This window comes from Nomascus leucogenys, chromosome 6, assembly GCF_006542625.1.
Source record: "Nomascus leucogenys isolate Asia chromosome 6, Asia_NLE_v1, whole genome shotgun sequence".
Lineage (NCBI taxonomy): Eukaryota > Metazoa > Chordata > Mammalia > Primates > Hylobatidae > Nomascus > Nomascus leucogenys.
This window is the reverse complement of record NC_044386.1, coordinates 65,001,384-65,012,318: the sequence shown is the minus strand read 5'-3', so window position 1 is coordinate 65,012,318 and position 10,935 is coordinate 65,001,384. Positions and strand designations below refer to the sequence as shown.

The 10,935-nt window shown below is 36.1% G+C and overlaps 1 pseudogene across 1 annotated transcript; it reads left to right on the top strand.

The window, feature by feature from the left end:
* The first annotated feature begins 1,681 nt into the window (after nucleotides 1-1,681).
* LOC100579409 lies at nucleotides 1,682-2,584 on the top strand (annotated as a pseudogene). The gene has a single exon (XR_001115876.2). The product of XR_001115876.2 is annotated as an FUN14 domain-containing protein 2 pseudogene (transcript).
* Nucleotides 2,585-10,935: the final 8,351 nt, after the last annotated feature.

The window sequence follows — 10,935 nt, the reverse complement described above, 5'->3', positions numbered from 1 at the left end:
ATGTTTATAGTATGTTACTGTACTGAATACTGTAGGCAACTGTAATACAATGTAAGTATCTAAACATACCTAAACACAGAAAAGGCACAATGAAAATACAGTGTTATAATCTTATGGAACCACCATAGTGTGTACAGTTCATTATTGACTGAAATGTAATTATGTGGTTCATGATTTATTAGGCATTCAATAAATGATTGCTATTGTTGTTATTATAAGTAGACAAGTAAAATATAGTTTTTTCTTCTGTAAAATATATGTAACACTATTTATTTTATAGAATTATTTTGAAGATTAAATTAAATTTAGAAATGTATGTACAGTATATATTACTTTGTTTAGAATTTAGGAGGTATTGGCCAGGCACGGTAGCTCATGCCTGTAATCCCAGCACTTTGGGAGGCAGAGACGGGTGGATCATCTGAGGTCAGGAGTTTGAGACCAGCCTGGCCAACGTGGTGAAACCCCATCTCTACTAAAAAAAAAAAAAAATACAGAAAGTTAACTGGCCGCTTTTTTTTTTTAACCAAAAAAGCGGTCTGAATTTAATAGTGTTTATAATAAACATTTTTAAAAATGACCTACATAAATCGGGCAGTTGGCTCTATGCATGAATTTGAGATCCTTCTCGAGAAGGATAAAATTATAGGTCATTAAATTTTTCTTTATTTCTGTTAATTCTCTGGCTTCAATATAGAATTACAGTATCTCTCTCTCTCTCTCTTTTTTTTTTTTTATTTTTGAGTGGTAAGAAGCTCTGTGGCTCCATCAGAATGGCAACCTCCCCTGGAAAGTCAAGTCATCTTTACTTGTTTATTCAATTTCTTCTCATTTCATAGCTCCTCGTTTCTTCTAGAAACTTTGCCATACGCACCTTACTTTTCCAAATGCTTATGAATTCTTTTCTTCATCACATTAAATTTTGTTATGCTACCAATTCTACCTACCTATTCATGTATCTTTATCTAAACTTGACCCTCATAGCACGCAAAACAGGATGGGGAATTTCCCCTCTTCTTTCTGTGACAATGTGCATCATTCCTGCGTTAGTTTTTAACACCAAACTACCTACATTCATCATTTCCCTCATTTTTCTTTTATTTTCTTGCATTTGTGAATTAGTTCAAGAATGCTAGAAAAGTGTCGAGTTGTGCACATCCATTTCTTGTTTCACAATGTTTAAAAGTGACAGTAATTCATTTTGTAAACTAAAAATAAAAAAGGTTGGAATAGTAAGCATAATAGTTACAACCTAATACATTATTATGTTTATTAACTTTGAGACCCAGAAATAAATTCTTTTCTTTTCTTTATTCTTGCTCTTAAAAATACAAAAAAAAATGTTTTGTTTTGTGTTATTTTTGGTTTGTTTATTGGGGGGGCTTTTTTTGATTGTCAGGATTATGATCTTGCTGTTTTTCTTCAATATGTGTACAAGGTGATGTGAAAAGATGACATGGGCAGAGTAGTAAGAACAAGTAAGCTTGTTCTTCTACTTTGCTTCAGAATTCTGTTAATGCCAAAAGCAAAGATCAAGCCCATGTTGATGTCTCGTTGCTCACTTGCATTTCCAGAGAGTGTGGCACTCATGCAGTCCCTGAGAAAAATAAAATCAGGGACATGCTTCTCCTTTTAGCCTTTTAAAAATTCAAAACATTGCTCTTCCGCTGCCGCCGTGGGAATGGCAACATCTGCCCCACGTGCCGGAAGCCAAGTGGTGGTGACAACTGCGCGCCATTCCGCGTCCTACGGCGCAGATCCTCTACATGTGTCCTCGCGAGACAAGCTCACCGAACTGGCCGCGTCCAGTCAAGGAAACTTTGAGGGAAATTTTGAGTCACTGGACCTTGCGGAATTTGCTAAGAAGCAGCCATGGTGGCGTAAGCTGTTCGGGCAGGAATCTGGACCTTCAGCAGAAAAGTATAGCGTGGCAACCCAGCTGTTCATTGGAGGTGTCACTGGATGGTGCACGGGTTTCATATTCCAGAAAGTTGGAAAGTTGGCTGCAATAGCTGTGGGAGGTGGATTTTTTCTCCTTCAGCTTGCAAACCATACTGGTTACATCAAAGTTGACTGGCAACGAGTGGAGAAGGACATGAAGAAAGCCAAAGAGCAGCTGAAGATCCGTAAGAGCAATCAGACACCTACTGAGGTCAGGAGCAAAGCTGAGGAGGTGGTGTCATTTGTGAAGAAGAATGTTCTAGTGACTGGGGGATTTTTCGGAGGATTTCTGCTTGGCATGGCATCCTAAGGAAGATGACCTGATGTTCATTGTTCATGGTTTTTTCCAGCCAGCAGCCTCTACACTCCATCACAGGACATCGTGTCCCTCCTCCTCTTCTCCCATGCCTTCCTCCCTGCCATGGCAAATCCCAGTGGCTTCTATAAGCATCTGCTGGTACAAGTTAATGTGGCACCATGAGCTTGATGGTGGCAGAAGAGACAATAGTCCTTAGCTCTCCTCCCAGTACACCCCCTACTTGGTCAGTCTGTAGGTCAACAAGAAGGTTCCTTTACCACTATGCAAGACACTTATGAGAAAGCATTGCAAGATGGCTGACCGTGGAGGATGAGTGGATCCTGAAAGGTTGTCCCAAACTGTTGATTTGGAAAAGAAATAAGCACATAGATAACCCTATTGTGTGCTGCATGGAAAGGAACTGAATATATTTGCCTTTAAGCATGAAAAAAAAATTAAAACATTTAGTCCAAGGGAACTTTTTATGCTATCAGGAAAGGTTTTTGCCATTTTTGATTGATTGTCACAGCCAAGTACTTTGTTTTCTTTCTCCCTAATTAATAACTACATTCCATGAGGCCTCTTCCAACTAGAGAGGTCTTTTCTTCCAGAAGAGTCCCACAGGAGATGCTGGTATGATGGGCAACATTGGCTGAGTAAACTAGATGCAGGAAGCAGTCCTCGGGGCCAGTCTGCCAGCTGAGTCCTGGTTTTGGTGAAGAGTTGATGAGATACTGGGCCAGGCTCAATTTTGTAGTTTTAATGCTAAGAGGTTAAGTTTACTTCACAGAGTACACCTCTTAGTAACCTCCGACTTAGGCAGCTGCTTAAAGCAAATTGCAAAACTGGCTTGATTTGGAATGTTTTTATTAGAGTAAAAAAGAAAGCCATAGTATCTGGAAAAAACTTCATTTTAAATATCCATTATTCAACAAATTATGTTCAGAAAGTGGTCAGAACTTAAGCAAGAAAAGGGAAGAAAGAATGCAGAATGGTGGCGCAACAATTCAGGAAATATTTCTACCTGAACACTTGTACTCTTGAAGTCATAACAAAATAATGATGAGCTTTTAACATCACCTTTATGGTTTCAATCCCTAGCTCAAAGCTTTCTGGAATCTTTTATTTTTTGTAAACTTTTTTTTCCTTTTGTTAAAATAAAACATTCAATGTTTAAAAAAATAAAAAATGAAAATAAAAAGGTAAATCAGATGGGCTTACTGAAGTAAGCAATACAGTTACCCAAATGCACAAATATCATGGAATTATGAATAAAAATCTGAGTAGGAGTGTTTATTTTTGTTACAATATCTCTATGGGAGAACCCCAGAGAGAAAGTGAAACCAGTTGTACCCCATAAGCCTCTTAAAACGCAGACTTAGGGTTTGCTACATACATACAGTGTGGAAATAAAATGCTTCTCGGATTTTATTGATTCCATCAATCCAGGATCGTAAGTATGTAATCAGGTATGTTTCAGGATATTGCATTTTAAAATAGCATTCTTATTTTATTTGTGTAATCTCTTGTTGTCTTCCAAATCTGTTATTTGGGCACTTGACTTAGGCAATAAATAATCTCATGTTTTCTTCCTGAGTTCTGTAAACAGCATAAAAAAGGAAGCAATTTGGCATCATCATCTAAATATTAACTAAGCATTGCAAAAGTAAAGTGTTTTGTTCAACGCTCTCCAGATTATCTGACACAATCCCTCCCTGGATGCAGCATGTATTTTTAAAGCAAAAAAGAACATATAAAATTCAAAATAAGTTATATTAGACTGCTAAAACAATCATCAAGATCATTCAGGGATAAATCCCACTTTCACACAAGCCTCAGCATAATGCTCAGATGTAAGGACTTTCTTAACCTGAATCGAGCACAACATCATCCCGATTCTCCATTTTACCCCAAGCACCAAAAACTTGGTAGGAAATGGATTATAAAAATGGAAGTATATGTTTATATTGCTATCTTATCTTGTGATGTGAAAGAGAGCTTCTTGAACTTGATTACAGGCCTGGATAAAAAGAAAAATTTGTTACAAATCCCCAGTGTTTACTTATGTTGCCTTTCATGATAATATTACTTACACTTTCCTTGTATAAAAAATTACATGTATTTAACAAGCATTTTCAGCAGTGCCTCTTACTCCATGCTAGAGACTGTGATCCAAGCATTATAATAATAATACTAAGTAAAAATTTTGTTTCTAGGTTTTAGAAATAGGTTACTTAGGAATTGCATACAGTTACTCATAACTGGTATACATACACAGGTGAGCAGCCCCAGGCTGCTATGGTGGCTTCTGAAGCCACCAAGGACTCAGACTTCTTTGATCTTCTCCCTTTATGATCTTTAATCCTCAAGGTCACAATCTGGCTGCTAGAGCTCTAGCAAGAAGGGGATTTTGGGAGAAAGAACACCCTTCCCCACCCCACATTCAGGGAACTTTCTTCTCTACCTCCCACAACTACAAAGAACACTGGGAAGAACTTAGAAACAGGGCCATACCTAATCACAAGGAAACCTGAGGATTTTTCATTAAAAAGGGGAAGATGAGTAAGAGTTTCTGCCATAACTGGTGTAAAAATAATTAATAATACAATGTGATGAGTATGTTAGTGCTGAATTTTCAGGATAAGTTGTATCAGTGGTTGGCTGAGTACAGGAATCCTAGGCAAAATAATTAACTTATGCCTAAAGTATCAAGGAGCCAATTATATTTAGGGAATGGGAGGAATATTCATGTGGATGAAGGGCAGCATGCTCAGGGAAACTGGTAGGTGAGGTTAAAGGTTAGGTATCTTTTTGTAGCATAGAGGTTAAAGCTCAGACTCTGGATTCAAACTGACTGGATGACCTTGAGAAAGTTAGTTAACTACCTTGTGTCTCACATGTAAAATGGGGACAACAATTGCACCTACTCCATTGGGTTGTTATGAGTATTAACTGAGATAAACTCAGAAGCACCTAGAAAACTTACTAAAATATAATTGTCCAATAAACAGTATGAATGGCCTGCATGTGTTTGCATAAGGGACACAACAACGTCATTAACTAGGGATTGGGGACCCACCAGGGAGCCTGGCGTAATCAGGTTTATTTCTTGGGAAGAATTCTCTCTGGTGTGGTAAGATTTAAGCTGTTGTCAAGGAGATTAATTAGGAGGACGTTTCAACTGAGGTGATGAGGTTCTGAACTAAATCAAGAAAATTGGCTACATTTTAGACTCTTGAAAATATTGTCAAATTTCTTGTTGGAATCCTATCAATTTTGACTACCACTGAGAGTACAAGTGATACCTCACAAAAACCTGACACACATGTTCATCTTTTAAAAATATTTCAAATTTGTTAAGTGAAAATGATGTTTTATTGTTTCTTTAACTTGTAATTCTTTTTTAAGGTTGAATTTTTTTTAGTTTATTAGCTTTGTATTTCCTACTCATGTTTATATGTTTATATCCTTCTCCAGTTGTATTTTAGAAACAATTCTTTCCCTACTGTTTCTATGAACTGTTCATATATAAATGATCTTGGCCATTTACATGCCCTATTAGTTTCCATGATTAAAGGCTGCATGGAAAAAGGGTCAAAGCAGGACCTCCCTAATTTAATTATAGATTACCAAAAAAACAGGCAGACAGGGGGAGACAATACTGAGGGAATGTTCTTGTGGAAAAAGCCATGTAAACCTTCCAGCCAAAAGTCAATGACATCTTTAGTAAATTCTACAGAGTTTCTGAATACTTTGAGGAGTATATTTCCTATGACGAGGATATGAATACCCACTGAGTCCTGCTTTGAAGTCAGAATCAGTGGGAAGTAAAAACAGAATTTGCTCAAAGGGTAAACCAACCACGAGTTACTCTTGTTAATATTATTCTCATGTATTTTATATAATCGATGTCATTATAAATTGAAAGATTTTTTTTTCCATTATGATTTCTAAGTGGTTGTTTCTGGCATATAAGAAAGCAATTTTATATCATTTGAAAGGGTTCTTAGAAATCCTGACCTTTCACATGGATACATATGTAACAAACCTGCATATTGTGCACATGTACCCTAAAACCTAAACTACAATAATAAAAAAAAAAAGAAATGCACAACTTGTTGGAAGGGCAGAAGGACAGGCAATGAATACCTTAGAATTACTTCGACTTAAATAAATATTTCCTTTTATTCATTGAAAAAAAAAAAAAGAAATCCTGACCTTTTCAGTTGATTGTGTTGAGTATTGATGATTTTAGTGATTATAATCCTTGATTATGCTAAATTAATAAGAGCGAGGTATTGTTTAACTGTATAAGAATCAAGGACAGAATAGCATTTTATCAGGAAATTAATAAAGTATTATATCAGGCATTAAATATGTTTTTTCTTCTTGAAATATTAATATGTTATGTCAACATCTTCATAGCATTTTACTCACAAATTTTATTAAATTCATTAAGTATACAAAATATGTACAGATTGAAAAATCTTGTGTGACTAGGCTAAGAAAGGAGATCAAAAACAAAAATAAAACGTAAAGATCATAAATTGAACCTTAATCAATATGCCCTGCCCCGTTCTGGTCCAATTGAATCTCACCTCCGGAAATAAATGGAAATGAAAATGGAAAACAGCAAAACTTAACAGAAATATGATTTAGCCAAAAAGAATAAGAATATGACGTGCTATTACTTTTTAAAGTTAAACCATTTGAAAGAACTGTCTACATTTATTGTTTAAAAGGAGGTTTCTCATTATATATGGTTGTGTGAAAAAAAAACAAAAACCAAAAAAGGTATCTAAACAGTATGTGTAATTCTAACCATGTGTTTGTATGTTAACAGGAATTAACCTTTGGAAAAGAGAGTCAGAGGTAATGGCCTTTTTTTCTTTTAGTTTAAACTTTTGACAATAAATATCTGTACTTTTGACATCAGAAAAATATTGTTAAAAGAAAATCTAAACACAATGCCTCTTTCTCGTTTCTTTAATAATTCCATATTTCAGAAAATTTTTAGAAGATTTATGATGAAGATAAGTTAAAATATCTACATGAGAATTTCTGATCAGAGAAACACCACACATTTTGATAAAACATGAATATTATTATTATTTCACAAATATTAAAAAGTAAACCAAAAATTTTGAGAAAACAGATTTCTCATCAGAGAATCTTCATGTTCTTTATTTTCCTGACTCGTACAAAATATTCACCAGAGTTGCGTTTTTGAATTTTCTGGACAACTTATTGATAATTCAAGATGGGGACAAGAAAAATGAAGTCTAATATAGAGAATAACAGAAATTGTGTTTGTTTTCAAAAATTCTGGACAGAGATTATTTGGGTAAAAGGTATCGTTCATCTCTTGCTTCATTTTAAATCTCTTTCTTTTCTGAAATCAGATTTCTTCCCAGGATTTTCAAATATCTTATCTCCAGGTTTTTGTCTTTATGTCCAGCCTGAAGATTTATTTCAATTTCTCCATTTTCCTAGCAGGAAAATGCTACATGTACTTAAGTAAGTATAAAACTTTACTGATTGATATTCAGCTATAGAAAAATGTCTCCTGTTTTATCCAGAGTTTTGTGAACCTGAGGTTCAACTTTGGAAACATCCTTATTCTAGTCTCTCTTTTCCTTCTAAATATAGAGCTTCAAGTAATATGGATAATTGAACTCAACACAGAATAATTAAGTAAAAAAGGAAACCTCATTCACTGTATAACTATTTTGTTTCTCTGACTTCTTCCTTTGAATATATCCTGGATTCAGGCACAGAAAGTCAATGATTTCTAGCATTCATTTTAGAATGTTGGTTTGTCTTTGCTGGGAATATCTGTATACCCAACAATTCTGGTGGCAAGTTCATTTTATATTCTGTCACTGCGTTTAACGGAAAGTGACTAAGCATTCAAGTCAAGATTTCTGGAAAATAAGACCATAGCATAATTGAAAACTGACCATTTGCTTTACAGGTAATAGTGCACTTGAACCACCCATATTAGCTACAGTATAAGTTAATACGGCACTTTTAGTAAAAGTGAACTTTAAAATACCGTAAAACAATGACACATTTTATTTTGGGTGACTGCAATGGTCAAAACTTCTTGGCTTTACAGGACATTTTAAATATTTTCTTTTCTTTCTCTCCACAAACATTCAATTCTCTGGAAAAGTTTGTCTAAATTGCTGGAGAATATGTTTTTGGCCCCTTCACTTCATATGAGCACTGCATATTGAAGCCCTCTAGCTGGCATTTCAGAGTCACCGGTATAATGTGACTGTACTGACAATTATTCAATCCTGAGAGAGACAAAGACCCAGTGTTCTATCTTTATTATTCAAACATACTGCCCCTGTTCGGTGAACAGGGATCCATTTGCTCCAAATACAAAAGGTCCCTGAACTCATTTAGAACACAAAAACAAATTATAATCACCTCAAGTCAATGGGATTCTGAGTTATCATAAGCTAATGTTTTGAGCTTTTTCTGCATCTTAGAATGCTCACATCCTTGTTTAAGATTCAAACCTCTGGACACAATTATGGTTGACCAGTAGGCTTTGTAGCTGACGAATGACTGGCTGACTTGGAAACCAGTTCTTAAAGCCTCCAGAGAGCAACATGCAGATACTCCTGAGCTCTCAGCTCTTAGATTTTTCACATCGTTTTTACAAAAGAAACACCCCAGGTGTACCAAAGCTTTGTGTAATGAAATCTTTCAGAGCAGCCAGAAAAATATAACTCTTCCCCACCTGGATTCAGTTGTGGGTTAGAGCACATTTAATTTCAAGTCAACAGGTTCCCTGCACATCAGCACTTAAGGGATTAAAGACAAGTCTAGTTTTGTTGCCCTAAATGTACTGTTATTGTTATCAATTCGTGCAGCCTTGCAATAAGTTTTCAATAAATCTAAGATAAACTATTATTTTCTTGCCTATAAATAAAATATAATCATCTTAAAAATCAATGAAGGGAAAACCATCATATCCATTAACCTGGCTCAGAATCCCTCCAGGCTCTTGCTATGAAACACGGTGCTGTGGATCTTTCATTTTATTGAGCTATATCTCTTTGTATGGCAACCAGCAGGCAAAAGAAAAAAAATATCTAATCTAAAAACCAAAGACTAGGGGTTTTTTTGTTGTTGTTGTTCTAAAACCACTGAGGTAAGGGCTGAATATTCTTTTCTGCCTGGGGTTAATTTTTTTCCCTCTTTAATTTGCAATCATGCAATAAAAAAAAAGGAGGGACATTGCCTCAAGTAGCTAGTGGCTTTATTACCATCTCTCCTGCCAGTCTCCACTTTTTATCACTTCCAAATCCTTTGTTTTTAAAGTCACCTGCACAACCCTGCAATGTTGAAACACCTTCAGTTGTCTTCACCAACTGTCATTTCGTACCATCTGCTGTTAGAATCTCAAAAGCAGTAACGCATGGGGGTCAAGGCCACTTTCTCTCAGGAAACTAAAAAACAACAGAGCCAAGTCATTTAGTCTGGGTTTTTTTTCCCCTGTCAGCTTTACTACACCCTGGAGTGGACATTTTCCTTGCCTTTCAGTTGCGAATGTTCCTCAAAAGACATGAACTTCACAATAAGGTAACCACACAAAAACAAGGTTTTATAGACAACCCATTATCTACTAGCAGAAGGGGGTGATTAGTCATCTGCTTCACTTGAAATAGATCCAAAGAATTCAAGCCAGCACTGCAAAGAGAAAAATGCATTTATGTCAGGATTCCAGAAAGGGAGCCATCCTGCCTTAATATCAGGGGCATCAGCACAACCTTTCAAAAGGCTGTAAGGAATCTCAGAAGTCAAGCAGCAAGGAGTTGACCCAAGATTCAGTATTACTTTTTTCACTCCCATACCACTCCAACCTGGATGATCCACTCTTCTGATCTTTCTTCGGACTAGAGACAAAAAGGGACCACCTTTTGTTTCTGCTTTCGTCAGCTACTAAAAATGGTCAGTTCGGCCAGGCGCAGTGGCTCACGCCTGTAATCCTAGCACTTTGGGAGGCTGAGGAGGGCAGATCACCTGAGGTCAGGAGCTCGAGACCAGCCTGGCTAACGTGGTGAAACCCTGTCTCTATTAAAAGTACAAAATTAGCTGGGCATGGTGGCCAAAACTTGTAATCTCAGCTACTCGGGAGGCTGAGGCAGGAGAATCACTTGAACCTGTGAGATGGAGGTTGCGGTGAGCTGAGATTGCGCCATTGCACTCCAGCCTGGGTGACAGAGCGAGACTCCATCTCAAATAAAAAATAATAATAATAACAACAAATAAATAAATTAATTAAATTAAATAAAAATGGTCAGTTCAATTAAATTAATTCAACCCCATATACCAGATAGGCTCTCTAAAGACATAATCCTTTCTTAAAATGAAACTGTTACTTATCATTATACCCCTTTCTATATTTTCTACGAATCATTACAAATTCACATAAAATTCTTCAACCTGAAAGAGGCCTAGTTTAGTCTCAAGGCAGTTCACATACAGGTCTAAGTTTTTTGCCCCATAAATAAAATATAATCATCCTAAAAATCAATAGGAGAAAACAATCAGAACCGTTAACCTATCTCAAAATCCCTTCATCCACTTGGATTAACCACACAGTGCTGAGTCTTTCATTTTAGTGAGCAGTGTAATTCTTTGTATGGCAAATGGCAAGGGGAAAAAAAAATCAAAGA